The following is a 13285-nucleotide window of genomic DNA, read 5'->3' as shown; positions in this document are numbered from 1 at the left end:
GACCTGCCTCTGAGGAAGGGAATGAAGCAGGGACTAGAAGGGGACCTCTGCGGGTGCAGGCAGAATGTGGCTGGGGTGTCAGCATCCCTAGGGCCCTTTCCACTTTGGACCCAGCATCCCTGGTCTCACCTTACCTGCTTCTCTGGGCTTGAATGAATGAACCCCCAGCCTCTTCCCAGGACCCCCTGAACTCCCCTTCCCCAAAGTCAGTGCTAAGGGCCACCCTCCTTGTTGGTGGGCCTCCCTGAGGAGATGCTGAACCCAATATTGGACCCCAGGGGCAGCTCAGTTGCTTAGGCCTGAGTACAAAGGGGCTGGAGCTTCAGCTTTTTCCTGTCTTGGCACATCTCTTGTGCTTACTCTCTCAATCTGTAGAATGGGCGTATGCCCTTGTGCTGACTAGAAATTGTGAAATCATGGGAGAGGTCAGCCTCTTATGCATCGCATCAGGGAGGTTTCTGCTCTATGTCTCTTGAATCAATGTCCTGAGTATGCCCATGGTTAAAATGCGACCCCGGGGCTGTCTTTGATATGGCACAGCATAGAACAGCAGGAAGGGGGACTCAGGAGAGCTAGGCCTAGTCCTGATGCTGGGATTAATTCGCTGGGTGATGTTGGGGAAGCCCCTTCTTTACTCTGATCAAGGAGGATTAGACCAGATGGTCCCCAAGAGTGCTTTGGGAGTTTCTCAGTCCTCTCTGACCACGGCAGAGATAGGAGGGATGCCAGAAGTTTGGACATCTTGGTATCCAAGAAGTCACCCTCTGAATGACTCCCCTGGGCTGCCTTGTCCCACCTTGCTCCTGAGCTGGAGGGCAGAAATTTCCCTCCTGTGCTTATACCCCAAGTAGGAAGAACTTGCCCTTAACTTGCCCCTGCAGATTCCCCTCTACTTTGGAAACTCCTGGAGCCCACCTGGGAGAAGCCCCCAGAGTGGACATTCCTCGGAGACCCTGGAGCCCCAGCCCTCACCCTTGCCAGCTAGCATTTGTTTGCCCATTTCACTGGGCCTCAGGATGAGGCTTGATTCAGGTGATTGTCTACCCTCATGAACCAGCGGGCAACCATTCAAAAGGAGCCCCTCAGCTGCCCCATGTGAGGTTAGATTTCAGGCTCCAGGCAGGACTCCTGCAAGGAGTGATGGGTTTGCTGCCCCTCCCATACCCCCCCACCAAGCTAGATGCAGAGCTGGGCTCATGGAGGGGGCCGGGACCTGGAGAGTTAAGTCTTCCCTGCCTCCGGCCTGCCCCCTGCAGTGCTGGCCCCAGCTGCTTGGAATCCCTGGGGTCCTGTAGGGCCCTCCCGCCAGCCAGATGGGCAGCAGCGCCAGGAGAGGAGGAGAAGAAGTGGAAACAGGCCTCAGGGTACCCCCAAGTTGGGAGGGGAAGGGAGGAGGATGGATGGGGAGAGGACAGAGGATGGCCATGAGGTAGGGGAGTCCCAGGGGCTGAGACTGGAGAAGGCAAGGACTGCTCTTGGAGAGCCAGGGCCAGGGCAGGGGCTGCCTCAGGGCTTTGGGGCTGCGGGAGATCGGGGCACAGGCTGTCGTTCTCAGCTAGACCCTGCCTCAGAGCCAGCACTTGGCGTGAAACCCTAGCCAGCGCTGGCTCCTGCTCCGCTTTCTTTTTTTCTTAATAAGGTCGAATCGGAGTGAGTCAGAGGAGCCAAGTTTCCTGTTAGGCTCTGTTTGAATAAACTCTGCTCTGGACAGAGCTTGGGCCTCTGCATCAGTTCCCTGGGCCAGGGCCGTGGCCCTGCCAGCCGTCCCTGCTGAGACCAGAGAGCTGGGGTCCCCGGGATGACCCGGCCAGGGACCTGACTTGGCCCTTGGCCATTCCCTGGGGAAGCCCGTTCCTCTCTCAGGGCTTCAGTCTACATCTGTGTTGGGGGTGATAATATGTTTCTTGCGGTAAATTTGGGAGGATGAAGTGGGAAGATTATGAAAAGTGCCTGGCACAGAGCCCGGCACACACGGCCACTATCTTTCCTCCTCTTGCACCAGTGGCAGGAGGAGGGGCTCCTCTCCCATGGGTGTTCCCTCTCCCCACCTCCCTCTCCGTTTTCTCTGTCCCTTTCCTGTTTGGATCTGTCTCCAGCATCCTTCCTAGTCCAGGGGAAGCTTTGTGGAGGGGGGGCCTGGTGCCACCCCTTTCCACCTCTTCACTTCCTCCCTCAAGCTCCTTCTCCCTGCTTGCCTGCAGCTCTGTGAGCCGAGGGGAGCCTGCCCAACTCCCCCTCTCCAGACACCGTGCCGGGCCTTGCCTCAGTAGCTGGAGGTGTCCTGGCATCCTCCCAAATGAAACCTTCAGAGTGGCGGCTCACAGAGACCTGGGCAGGCCGCAAAGAGTGCCGAGCTTGGCTCAAGTGAGGCCCTTGAGTCACCAGGCTGGGCTGGGCCCGAGTTGTCTGGATGTAAGGGGGTAGCGTGGGGGCTCCTCTCTAGGCCTTGTCCTTACAGGCTGGGATTCACAGCCACATTTTAAAGATCTAGCCCTGTGGTTGAGGTTTGTTGCTCTGGCACTAGGAACCAGGCTCAGGGGACCTCGGGAGGGCCAGCGATCCAGGGCTGAAAGTTTGCTGATGGCATGTGACTTCATTAAGACCTACTGTGTGCTTGAATCTGGACTTTGTTGCTGGCGCTCTCATAGAGCAATTAGTGTCCTGTGACCCTGGGATGGAGATCCAGGTTCTGGAAAATCCATGCAGGAGTGAGGAAGCATCAGGCCCAACCAGCAGAGGGTCTGGGGAGCAGAGGAGGAACTGAATGTGGGACGCCTCACTGCTTTGCAGAGGGAAGGACCAGGAGGCCCACTGGGGGGGTCTGAATGTTTCTTTGATGGGGGGTGGGGTGGGGTGGTAGGGATGAGGCAGGCTCCGAGAGCTCCTGTCCTGGGTCTCCCCCTCCTCCCCGTGATCACTGGCTGCTGAGCCCCGGGCCCTGGCACCTGGGTGGACAGCTCAAGAAAGGGCATTGACAGGATCTGTGTTGAATCTGGAATGGAAGCTGCAGCCCAACCAGCCTTGAACTATGTACTACCCCAGCACTGTTTCCGGGGCTGAGGGGAGTGAGGAATGAGGAGGGCTGGTGAACTGGCACAGAATTTGTGGACTCTGCAGGGAGAGGACCACCGAGTGACCACTGCCAGCTGAGGCCTGTGCTGTTCCCTCCCAGGCAGCAACATCTGGAGCAATGGTTGGGAAAGCAGGGGGGCTTTGGTCCCCAGAGCCAAGAAAGCCAAGGGAGGGGCCCATGGAGGGGACTTCGGCCCTTTGGTTTGGAGCAGCTCTCTCTAGGGCTGGAACTCTGGAGAAGTCCGGAAGTGGGGGAGGTGAGGTCAGGACCTTTTCAAGGGACAGATGGGGTGGGGGGAGGGGAGGGAAGGAACCCACCCTTCTCTAGGACCCAGAGGGATTCGGTGGCTCTGGCTGCCTCCCACTCTGCTTTTCCTCCCAGCTTTCTGCACAACCCCCTCCCGGTTCCCTGGGGAATTGGAAATACCAGAGCTGAAATAACAGTCTGGGCACTGAGGCAAGTTTCCATGACTCCACGGAAGCAGGAAGCCCCCTCGGTCCCCCTCGGCCACCAGCCTGGCCAGTTTCTCCCTTTCCTGACTTTCTCCCCCACTCAAGAGGCAGGCGTGGCTGGGGCCTGCTGAATGGAAACCTTCCCTGTTCCCACACCCAACCCCTCCAACCCAGGGCCCAGAACTGGTAGAGGCCAAGCTGATCCTCAGTACCAGAAGGAAGAGAGGGGATCTCCTCCCAAGGCCTTCCTCAGTGGAGGGGTTGGCTGGGGCCTGCTGGGTGGAGAGCCCCTTCTGTCCAGGTTGGGGGGCAGGTGGACCTCAGCCAGCGTGCAGTGGGAAGAAGGAAGGAGCAGAGCCCCCTGTTCAAAGGAGAAAGCTGGCAAGACCCAGAGGGGTGCCAGTCCCTTGAGCTACAGCCCTGTAAACCCGGAGGAGAGAAACTGAGGAAGGAACCCAATGATGCTGACTAATAATGCCCTGGCAAGGCTAAGGGAAGCCTGTGTCCTTTCTCTTCTTTTCCTGCTTCTTTATCTTTAACTCTCATTTGGGTCTCACTGGGTTTCTCTAGCTTTTGTTTCTTTTTTTCAACAGTCCCCCCCCACCCCGCCATTCACTCACTCATCCCCATGTCCCTCCATCTCTGCAGCTCGAAGTCTCTTCCATCTGTTTGTGCTTTCACGTGGCTTACCCACTCACGCCCTCTCCGCTGCCAGTGTTTCTCCCAACTAGTCCATTTGTCTGTGCATTCCGTCAGCAGGCCCCCTGCACGCCAGCTGAATGCCAGCCCCTGGGCGGGCAGGGTGGGTGACAGAAGGTGCACCTGGCCGGTCCCCCAAGAGCTTGAGTCTCACACTTGGGCTTCTAATAAGAGGGTGTTTTGCAGGTGGTTCTGGCTAATAGGAAATGCTGGTCATGGGATGGATTAAGCTACTGTATGTCGCAGGACTGGACAGAATTAAGGTTCTTCACTGATAGTACTCTCTGTAGTTGAGTGTATGTGACCCCTGACCCCCAACCCCAGGAGTCCTCCAGGAATTCAGTTTTACCCACCTGGGTCCTGGAAGTGGGGGGCACAGGGTATGAAAACGGAGTGGAGACAAGATACCAGCAATCTCTCCCTTATGTCTCCTATAGCTTTTTAATTGCAGATTACAAAGGAAACACGTCAATTACAGGAAATTTAAAATGTAGACTAATAAAAATTTGACTTACTCTGTAACGCAGAGAAAACTACTTTCTTAGGCTTCCCCCTTCTCTGTCCCTTTTAAAAATCGAGATCGTACTGCCTACATTGTCTTATAACCTGCTTTGTTTACGTAATATTTGGTGACCATTTTCCCATGGCAGAGTAACAGTCAAAACCTGCTTCCCTTTTCAAGTATTCTCATTGCTCACTGGAGCTCCTGTTTGCCTAGAAGAAGAGGTAGTCAAGCTTTCATTCCCTTTGGGTAGGACCCTGGGGGAGGGAGGCTAGCTCTAGCACCCACCCCTCCCCTGTTAAGCCCTCACCCCCTTCAGGGCTGAGCCTGGACCCTGAGGTCATTATTGTCAGACCTTCCATTTCACTCGGGCAGGATGAACTCAGCTCTAACTGGGGAACATCCTGACTCACTGGGAAGATGGCAGGTGCAATGGTAGGGGTTGCCTTAATTTCTCTCTGCCCAGGAGGCAGGCCACCTCCTTTCTTTGTTCCTCATGGAGCAGGTGGTAGTTACCAGCCTTAAGCCTACATAACCAGGAGGGACTGCGGGGACCCTAGAAGACCTGCTCCACAGACATTTTTGTGTTTCCCAGAAAGAAGCGTCTGGCAACTTAAACTTTCAAAAACAGCTGTAACATTTTTTACTATCATATATACATAGAAAAGTATGCGACGTGTACACCCATGGAATTACCACCTAGACCGAGAAATGGAACATCCCAGCAGCTGGCCACCGCTAGCAGGAAGCAGGAAGCTCCTGAAAGTTCTGCCTGTGTCAGCACTCGGCCGCATCTAAAACAATTTTTCTTCAACACATTTTTAATGACTGAATTATGTGGATAAATCATAATAACCTCCCTTGGTTGGTTTCATTTCATTTTCTTAGCTCTTCCCAATGATGGTGTAATCAGCACCCTCGCACAGGAAACTTTGTGTCTGCCCTGCCATGTACCGGCCTCAGAGCGCCCCCGTTTGGTGCCAGCCCTCCTTTGTGCACTGTAGGACTCACTCTGCCTTTTTTCTTTCTGTAAAATGGGAAGAACGATAAGGATTCAAATGAGGTGACATATAAGGTGTGTTTAGTACACGGTCTCATGCGTACAAACACTTAGAAAACAGCAGGCATTATTAGTGCCTTAGGTGAATTAGAAGTTGGATTTCTGGAGAAAGGGTTTGAATATTTCTAAGGTTATTTTATTTTATTTGTCAGAGAGAGAGAGCGAGAGAGCAGGCGGAGTGGCAAGCAGAAGGAGAAGCAGGCTCTCTGCTGAGCAAGGAGCCAGATGTGGGACTCGATCCCAGTATCCCAGGATCATGACCTGAGCTGAAAGCTTAACTGACTGAGCCACCCAGGCATCCTTATTTCTAAGATTTTGACACAAGTTACTCAGCTGCTCCCAGAAATATGGTCTCCATTTACCTGCCCAGAATGCCCTGGCTCTTATCACTACTGTGTACTGTCTCCTTAAAAGAGCATTCAACATTGGGTAGGGTTACAAACACAGTGTATATTTTTTTTTTCAGTTGTCTTTCTTTGATTACCTGGGTGAGTGAACCTTTTCTCTTGTATTTGTTGACCTTCCTTATGCTTCTATGTTTGTACACAAGTCTGTTTCTAGGACAGTAGCCGAATGGTCCTTTGAAGACATGAGTCAAAATTTCTCTCTTCTGCTTAAAACCCAGCAGTGGTTCCCCATTTCACCAGGAATAAAGGCCAAAATCCTCTTTGTGGCCTCTGGGGTCCTCACTGTTTGGACCCTCACTCTCCCTGCTCCACCATACCTGCCCCACTCTGTCCCTCCAGCACCCCACCCCACCCCACCCCCCACAGCACTCTGAACTTGTTCAAGGCTTTGCTCAATGAGGCCCCAGTCCCTCACTCCTGATCTCCTTACTTATTCTTCTTTTTCTTTTACCCATAGTACTTCTAAAATACTGCACAATTTACTCCTTTGTTTGCTGCCTGTCTCCCCCTAGAATGTAAGCTCTATAAGGCTAGGCACTTTTGTCTTGGTCACTGCAGTGTCTCTAGTACTTAGAACTGTGTCTGGCAGGTAGGAGGCACTCAGCAAAATATTTATTGACTAAATGAATAAACGGTGAATTTCCTGGTCATAGTCTTCGACTATTGTTTTTTTATTTTATTTTATTTTATTTTATTTTATTTTATTTTATTTATTTATTTGACAGAGAGAGAGATCACAAGTAGGCAGAGAGGCAGGCAGAGAGAGAGAGAGAGAGAGAGGAGGAAGCAGGCTCTCCGCCAAGCAGAGAGCCCAATGCGGGGCTCGAACCCAGAACCCTGAGATCATGACCCGAGCCAAAGGCAGAGGCTTAACCCACTGAGCCACACAGGCGCCCCATTCTTCAACTATTTTCTATCATCACATTCATCTGTGTAGTCTGGACTTATAAGATGTGATATATTTAGCACTTTTCCATACAGAACTCTGTCACATCTTGCACAATGAATTTTTGAAGTTTGTTGTTCATATTAATATTTCTTATACTGATGTGCCAAAGGGCTTTGTTTTTTCTGCTGTCAAATTATTTGTTTCCCCTTACGATCTCAGACTTTGTCGTGTGACTTTTGCCTTCACCAAGCATATATATATTTTCAATTAAAGTTTCTTTCATGGTTTTATGATTTCACTTTTTAAAAAAAAGATTATTTATTTTAGAGACAGTGTGTACGCATAGTGGGGAGGGGCAGAAGGAGCCAGAGAATGTTGTTAGGCTCCCCGCTGAACGTCATTCTCATTCTCGCTAGGGCTCAATCTCAGCCCTGAGATCACAACCTGAGCCGAAAATCAAGACTGACTGTGCCCCACCCCACCGCCAGGTGCCACCATAATTTCATGTTTTAATTCCTTAACCTCTTTATCTTCATGTGTGGTAAGAAGTAAGAACATAACTTTAAAACAAATTAAACAACTATCCCAATGTGGATCATAAGTGAATCACTCACTTTCTAGTCATCTAAAAGGCCATTAATCATATACTGAATATATTTGATGTGTTTGGGCTTTCCATTCCATTGGCCTGTCAGATCATTCTTACACTGATACTACCCATTTTAATAATCGTGACAGTTCCCTTTATCATTTTTAAATTGTGTTTTGCTGTCGTTATTTATATGAACTCTAGATTTACTTGTTATTGCCAAAGTAAACAAAATCAAAACAATACTTCTGGGAACTGGAATACGATTAAACTTTTAGATTAATTTAGTGACAAACAACTTTACACCATTGAGTGTTTCCATCCAGAAACATAGTGTATCTTTCTACTATGAAGGTCTCTATTCTTGTTATTCTTTTTTTTTTTTTTTTTTTAAATTTTTATAATTTTATTTTTTATAAACATATATATATATATATTTTTTTCCCCCCCAGGGGTACAGGTCTGTGAATCTCCACGTTTACAAACTTCACAGCACTCACCATAGCACATACCCTACCCAATGTCCATAACCTCCCCCCCAACCCCCCTCTGCCCAGCAACCCTCAGTTTGTTTTGTGAGATTAAGAGTCACTTATGGTTTGTCTCCCTCCCAATCCCAACTTGTTTCATTTACTCTTCTCCTACCACATTAACCCCCCATGTTGCATCTCCTCTCCCTCATATCAGGGAGATCATATGATAGTTGTCTTTCTCTGATTGACTTATTTCGCTAAGCATGATATCCTCTAGTTCCATCCACGTTGTCGCAAATGGCAAGATTTCATTTCTTTTGATGGCTGCATAGTATTCCATTGTATATATATACCACATCTTCTTTATCCATTTGTCTGTTGATGGACATCTAGGTTCTTTCCATAATTTGGCTATTGTAGACATTGCTGCTATAAACATTCGGGTGCACGTGCCCCTTCGGATCACTACGTTTGTATCTTTAGGGTAAATACCCAGCAGTGCAATTGCTGGGTCATAGGGTAGTTCTATTTTCAACATTTTGAGGAACCTCCATGCTGTTTTCCAGAGTGGTTGCACCAGCTTGCATTCCCACCAACAGTGTAGGAGAGTTCCCCTTTCTCCGCATCCTCGCCAGCCTCTGTCATTTCCGGACTTGTTAATTTTAGCCATACTGACTGGTGTGAGGTGGTATCTCATTGTGGTTTTGATTTGTATTTCCCTGATGCCGAGTGATGTGGAGCACTTTTTCATGTGTCTGTTGGCCATCTGGATGTCTTCTTTGCAGAAATGTCTGTTCATGTCTTCTGCCCATTTCTTGATTGGATTATGTGTTCTTTGGGTGTTGAGTTTGCTAAGTTCTTTATAGATTTTGGACACTAGCCCTTTATCTGATATGTCGTTTGCAAATATCTTCTCCCATTCTGTCAGTTGTCTTTTGGTTTTGTGAACTGTTTCCTTTGCTGTGCAAAAGCTTTTGATCTTGATGAAGTCCCAATAGTTCATTTTTGCCCTTGCTTCCCTTGCCTTTGGCGATGTTCCTAGGAAGATGTTGCTGCGGTTGAGGTCAAAGAGGTTGCTGCCTGTGTTCTCCTCAAGGATGTTGATGGATTCCTTTCTCACATTGAGGTCCTTCATCCATTTTGAGTCTATTTTCGTGTGTGGTGTTAGGAAATGATCCAATTTCATTTTTCTGCATGTGACTGTCCAATTTTCCCAACACCATTTATTGAAGAGGCTGTCTTTTTTCCATTGGACATTTTTTCCTGCTTTGTCGAAGATTAGTTGACCATAGAGTTGAGGGTCTATTTCTGGGCTCTCTATTCTGTTCCATTGATCTATGTGTCTGTTTTTGTGCCAGTACCATGCTGTCTTGATGATGACAGCTTTGTAATAGAGCTTGAAGTCCGGAATTGTGATGCCACCAACTCTGGCTTTCTTTTTCAATATTCCTTTGGCTATTCACGGTCTTTTCTGGTTCCATATAAATTTTAGGATTATTTGTTCCATTTCTTTGAAAAAAATGGATGGTACTTGGTAGGAATTGCATTAAATGTGTAGATTGCTTTAGGTAGCATAGACATTTTCACAATATTTATTCTTCCAATCCAGGAGCATGGAACATTTTTCCATTTCTTTGTGTCTTCCTCAATTTCTTTCATGAGTACTTGATAGTTTTCTGAGTATAGATTCTTAGCCTCTTTGGTTAGGTTTATTCCTAGGTATCTTATAGTTTTGGGTGCAATTGTAAATGGGATGGACTTCTTAATTTCTCTTTCTTCTGTCTTGTTGTTGGTGTAGAGAAATGTGACTGATTTCTGTGCATTGATTTTATATCCTGACACGTTACTGAATTCCTGTACAAGTTCTAGCAGTTTTGGAGTGGAGTCTTTTGGGTTTTCCACATATAGTATCATATCATCTGCGAAGAGTGATAGTTTGACTTCTTCTTTGCCGATTTGGATGCCTTTAATTTCTTTTTGTTGTCTGATTGCTGAGGCTAGGACTTCTAGTACTATGTTGAATAGCAATGGTGATAACGGACATCCCTGCTGTGTTCCTGACCGTAGCTGAAAAGCTTTCAGTTTTTCTCCATTGAGAATGATATTTGCGATGGGTTTTTCATAGATGGCTTTGATAATATTGAGGTATGTGCCCTCTATCCCTACACTTTGAAGAGTTTTGATCAGGAAGGGATGCTGTACTTTGTCAAATGCTTTTTCAGCATCTATGGAGAGTATCATATGGTTCCTGTTTTTTCTTTTATTAATGTGTTGTATCACATTGATTGATTTGCGGATGTTGAACCAACCTTGCAGCCCTGGAATAAATCCCACTTGGTCGTGGTGAATAATCCTTTTAATGTACTGTTGAATCCTATTGGCTAGTATTTTGGTGAGAATTTTTGCATCTGTGTTCATCAAGGATATTGGTCTGTAGTTCTCTTTTTTGATGGGATCCTTGTCTGGTTTGGGGATCAAGGTGAGGCTGGCCTCATAAAATGAGTTTGGAAGTTTTCCTTCCATTTCTATTTTTTGGAACAGTCTCAGGAGAATAGGAATTAGTTCTTCTTTAAATGTTTGGTAGAATTCCCCCGGGAAGCCATCTGGCCCTGGGCTTTTGTTTGTTTGGAGATTTTTGATGACTGTTTCAATCTCCTTACTGGTTATGGGCCTGTTCAGGCTTTCTATTTCTTCCTGGTTCAGTTGTGGTAGTTTATATGTCTCTAGGAATGCATCCATTTCTTCCAGATTGTCAAATTTGTTGGCATAGAGTTGCTCATAGTATGTTCTTATAATTGTCTGTATTTCTTTGGTGTTCGTTGTGATCTCTCCTCTTTCATTCATGATTTTATTTATTTGGGTCCTTTCTCTTTTCTTTTTGATAAGTCTGGCCAGGGGCTTATCAATCTTATTAATTCTTTCAAAGAACCAGCTCCTAGTTTCGTTGATTTGTTCTATTGTTTTTTTGGTTTCTATTTCATTGATTTCTGCTCTGATCTTTATGATTTCTCTTCTCCTGCTGGGTTTAGGGTTTCTTTCTTGTTCTTTCTCCAGCTCCTTTAGGTGTAGGGTTAGGTTGTGTACCTGAGACCTTTCTTGTTTCTTGAGAAAGGCTTGTACCGCTATATATTTTCCTCTCAGGACTGCCTTTGTTGTGTCCCACAGATTTTGAACTGTTGTATTTTCATTATCATTTGTTTCCATGAATTTTTTCAATTCTTCTTTAATTTCCTGGTTGACCCATTCATTCTTTAGAAGGATGCTGTTTAGTCGCCATATATTTGGGTTCTTTCCAAATTTCCTCTTGCGATTGAGTTCTAGCTTCAGAGCATTGTGGTCTGAAAATATGCAGGGAATGATCCCAATTTTTTGATAACAGTTAAGACCTGATTTAGAACCAAGGATGTGATCTATTCTGGAGAATGTTCCATGTGCACTAGAGAAGAATGTGTATTCTGTTGCTTTGGGATGAAATGTTCTGAATATATCTGTGATGTCCATCTGGTCCAGTGTGTCATTTAAGGCCTTTATTTCCTTGTTGATCTTTTGCTTGGATGATCTGTCCATTTCAGTGAGGGGAGTGTTAAAGTCCCCTACGATTATTGTATGATTGTCGATGTGTTTCTTTGATTTTGTTATTAATTGGTTTATATAGTTGGCTGCTCCCACGTTAGGGGCATAGATATTTACAATTGTTAGATCTTCTTGTTGGACAGATCCTTTGAGTATGATATAGTGTCCATCTTCATCTCTTATTATAGTCTTTGGTTTAAAATCTAAGTGATCTGATATAAGGATTGCCACTCCTGCTTTCTTCTGATGTCCATTAGCATGGTAAATTCTTTTCCACCCCCTCACTTTAAATCTGAAAGTGTCTTCGGGTTTAAAATGAGTTTCTTGTAGGCAACATATAGATGGGTTTTGTTTTTTTATCCATTCTGATACCCTGTGTCTTTTGATTGGGGCATTTAGCCCATTGACATTCAGGGTAACTATTGAGAGATATGAATTTAGTGCCATTGTATTGCCTGTAAGGTGACTGCTATTGTATATTGTTTCTGTTCCTTTCTGATCTACTACTTTTAGGTTCTCTCTTTGCTTAGAGGACCCCTTTCAATATTTCCTGTAGACCTGGCTTGGTGTTTGCAAATTCTTTCAGTTTTTGTTTGTCCTGGAAGCTTTTAATCTCTCCTTCTATTTTCAATGATAGCCTAGCTGGATATAGTATTCTTGGCTGCATGTTTTTCTCGTTTAGTACTCTGAATATATCATGCCAGCTCTTTCTGGCCTGCCAGGTCTCTGTGGATAAGTCTGCTGCCAATCTAATATTTTTACCATTGTATGTTACAGACTTCTTCTCCCGGGCTGCTTTCAGGATTTTCTCTTTGTCACTAAGACTTGTAAATTTGACTATTAGGTGACGGGGTGTGGACCTATTCTTATTGATTTTGAGGGGGGTTCTCTGAACCTCCTGAATTTTGATGCTTGTTCCCTTTGCCATATTGGGGAAATTCTCTCCAATAATTCTCTCCAATATACCTTCTGCTCCCCTCTCTCTTTCTTCTTCTTCTGGAATCCCTATTATTCTAATGTTGTTTCGTCTTATGGTGTCACTTATCTCTCGAATTCTGCCCTCGTGGTCCAGTAGTTGTTTGTCCCTCTTTTGTTCAGCTTCCTTATTCTCTGTCATTTGGTCTTCTATATCGCTAATTCTTTCTTCTGCCTCATTTATCCTAGCAGTGAGAGCCTCCATTTTTTATTGCACCTCATTAATAGCTTTTTTTATTTCAACTTGATTAGATTTTAGTTCTTTTATTTCTCCAGAAAGGGCTTTTATATCTCCCGAGAGGGTTTCTCTAATATCTTCCATGCCTTTTTCGAGCCCAGCTAGAACCTTGAGAATCGTCATTCTGAACTCTAAATCTGACATATTACCAATGTCTGTATTGATTAGGTCCTTAGCCTTTGGTACTGCCTCTTGTTCTTTTTTTTGTGGTGAATTTTTCCGCCTTGTCATTTTGTCCAGATAAGAGTATATGAAGGAGTAATTAAAATACTAAAAGGGTGGCAACAACCCCAGGAAAATATGCTTTAGCCAAATCAGAAGAGATCCCAAATCGTGAGGGGGGGGGGGAAGGGGA

The sequence above is a fragment of the Lontra canadensis genome, unplaced genomic scaffold (assembly GCF_010015895.1).
Source record: "Lontra canadensis isolate GAN:19392208 unplaced genomic scaffold, GSC_riverotter_1.0 scaffold28, whole genome shotgun sequence".
Lineage (NCBI taxonomy): Eukaryota > Metazoa > Chordata > Mammalia > Carnivora > Mustelidae > Lontra > Lontra canadensis.
This window is presented reverse-complemented; position numbering follows the sequence as displayed.